The following is a 3,486-nucleotide window of genomic DNA, read 5'->3' as shown; positions in this document are numbered from 1 at the left end:
TGAGACCTCACTTGTATTGGATAGGAAACTTTCCCTCTGCTTCTTTCCCTTCCCTTCTTGGCCTCATTTTGCTGTAGTCTGCTTTCCTTCTTTCTTCCTCAAAAATCTCCATATGAGTTTATGGTAGATTACTTGGCCTGAACAAAAATAATAGTAATAAAACTTATTAAAAATGAAGCCTGGTAAGTTCTGATTTTAAAACAGACTGGCAAGGTGGTATCCCAGGAGGTGAGCCTGCTGTCACCTTTGGCTCCAAAAAATAACAGCCTGTCTTGGCCTTCTCTGTTTGTAGCTCTCTGTGTATGGAATTGATAACCTAAGGGAAGACAGCAAAGAAGACTGTGGAGCAGTTTTACAATTGGAAAAAATAAGTAGGCCTGCTTATTAGGTCTCTCTATAAAACTATTTATGATCTGTTACGCCCCATTCATCAAATAACATAATAAGCACCACAGGTTACATTACAGATGTGCATGTGGTTAACTTTTAAAAATGTGGCTATCTTCAGAGGGAATTAAGCTTGGAGAAGGGCCAGCTGCAGTGCAATATCAAACTGTTTCCATCTGCCCTGTGATTGCTGAGCAATGATCATTTACGTCAGGTCTTAACACCAGGTCAGGGAGGGCTTTTCCTTTCCTTGGCAAGCAGAGAGAGGGGGATGGAAGTATGCATCGGGCCAGAGGCAATAGATTTCTATTGTGAGGACCCTGACTCTGATCTTGGTGCCTGCAAGGGGCGGCCTTGGGGAAGTCCTTGGGTGTGTGCTCAGGAGCCCGGATGCACTGTCCTGAATGGGGAGACAAGAGTGAAAACCTGCCTAGGGGTGGTATACAACCTCCACCATGGCCTGATTAATCCCGGGTTTGGCATCTTTGGGAAAAGTGAGGTCTTTCATCTTTTAGAAATGACCTGCTGCCCAGTTTTTTATTTTGTCCTGCAGCCTGACCTCATACTGGAAGAGTCAAAAATCTCTCTCTTCAAAACTGCACATGATCTCTTAAGTGGTTTTAGTAGTAAAACCTCTGGCACTCCCCTAAACATAAATCCACATTCCTTCTCAACTTTTACTCTTCATTTCCGCCCCCCCCCCCCCATTTCTTTCCTAACAGTATCAATGGCTATATTTTATTCTTCATGTCTTTCTTTCTCAGTTTTAAATCCAGGTTCTTTGACACACCATGACTACTAGATATTCTATTTCTTGTCTCAAATATTTCTCCCTCTAGATGCCACACTAGGTCATCTCTCTGCTACCTGCAGCCCAAACTTGATCTCTCAGTCACATATTGTGGAAGAGACTGGCTGCTTTTTGTATGTCACCATCATAAGAAGAGATATTTAAGGGTAAGGCAATGGTAGATGACTTTTATTTTCTTTGACTTAACATCCCCCACCTCAAATCTTCAATAGCAAACTTAATTACTTTATTTTCAAAATTTAAAGATAGGGCACTTATTGTAAATATCCTTGGCTTTCTTTCATAAGCCACCATGGGTCTATTTTTTAAAATATATACATCCTTTTTTTAAACTTCTTTTCATGTTTAACCTTTTAAACTTATGAGTTAAAGAATATTTTAAATTTGCACCCATGATGAAATAGTGCTGTGTCTTGGATTAATTAAAGACAGATTTCCAGTTTTGCCATTTTAGAAAACTCGTGTGTTATGCTGATCAGATCTGCTTTGTCAAATATTTTATTTTAGTTATGTTTCTTATAAAACTTGCAAATGAACATAAAACATCTAAGCACCATTTAACTTAATTTGTGGTTCTGAGTGGTAAGTTATAAAATGAATTATAGTAGGACTTCCGGTAAAATGGAGGATTTGAGAGGCAAGAGAGTACTTCTCTCCCAGAAAAAAATAACTGTAGGTAGGTGGAGACTGTTTGGAGACCCACTCTGGGGCTCAGGATACCAGGGGAAGGTAAGACACCACCCAGAAGAAAGAGGGATGAAGGAAAGGTATCTCAGTTGCCTGAAAAATCCTGTGAGTAGGGCTGCAAAATCAGCAGCAGGTACCCTTCCCCCTACTGATGGAACAAATAGCAGTCTGCGGACTGCAGCAGGTGTGGACCCCAGTGGCTGCAGACTGAGGGGGTTGCATGGGTATTCTTCTTCAAGGAAAAGGTAGAGGGAAGGACACAGCATGCAGCAAATTCAGATTTTGGCCAATGAACTTTGTCTGCTATGCTGGAGGGGTTGTACACTTACAGGCCAGGTAGGTCTGCAACATTGTTTGCCATGAGAGCCAGCAGGGAGCTACAGATTATTTGACTTCTCAAACATCTTCCCTATTTCCCCAAGCCAGTTGCTGAAGAGGTAGAGGGAGGGTATGGCCAGCCAAGGGTGGAAAACAGCTTCTGAGAAAATTTGTTTGTGAGGTTTGGCCAGCCTTGAGGACATTGCATCTGCATCACTCACCTCCTCCCCACCCCCAGGTATTACAGTAAACGCATTGCCCCATAGCACTTGGGGTGCTGAGAGGACAGCCCAAGATCACCATCAGCTGGTCACATCAGGAAAGTGCATAAAAAGAAAAAAAATAATAGAAAAGAGCCAAGCAGGTGCCTTTACTGCCATTAACTCCAAGGCCCTTGGAAACTGGGCCTGCACCCAATTACTGGTTCCTTAGGCCTGTTTTGAACAGGGGCAATTCTAAATATCTAGAAGAAATTGAACCAAGAATCAAAGAAGAGTGATAGCACACAGCTACTTAATGGTAAAATCCCTAGAAACAAAGAAAAAATGAACATCAGAGTAAACTCAGCATCAGAATCAAATGCCTAACACCAGCAGAAAATTATAATTCATACAAAGAAAAAGGAAGACATGACTAAGGCAAAGAACAAATCAAATCTCCAAATGAGACACAGGACTACAAACAGCTAATAAACAAGGTTCATACAAATCTCCTAAAACATAGTAAGGAGTTGAAGGATAACATGACTAAAGAAATAAAAGACATTAAGAAGAAACTGAAAAAAAAAAAAAAAAAGAAGAAACAGCACAAAGAAAAAGACTGAAATCTTGGATAGAAAAATAACAGAGCTATGGAATGAGAGACACAACAAGTGAGGTTATAAATACAACAGAGATACATAAGAATAGATTTGAAATCATGGAAGAAAGAATCAAAAACATAGAGGAAATAACAACTGAAATTGCAGAGAAAGAAGAACAGAGAGAAAAGAAAGGAAAGAGTGAGCAGGGGCTCAGGGAGGTGAATGATAACACGAACCTCACCAACATACTGGGAGTTTCAGAAGGAGACGAGAAGGGAAAATGGGCAGAAAGAAAATTTGAGGAAATAATGGCTGAAAATTTCCCAGCTCTCACGAAAGACATGAATATACATGTCCAGAAAACACAACATACTCTAATTAGAATAAATCCAAATGACATACCCAAGATACATAGTGTGCAGAATGCCGAACGCCAAAGATAAAGCGAAAACGCTGAAGGCAGAAAGGGAGAAGCAAAACA

The sequence above is a fragment of the Dasypus novemcinctus genome, chromosome 2, assembly GCF_030445035.2.
Source record: "Dasypus novemcinctus isolate mDasNov1 chromosome 2, mDasNov1.1.hap2, whole genome shotgun sequence".
Classification (NCBI taxonomy): domain Eukaryota; kingdom Metazoa; phylum Chordata; class Mammalia; order Cingulata; family Dasypodidae; genus Dasypus; species Dasypus novemcinctus.
Note: the sequence above shows the minus strand (reverse complement) of the source record.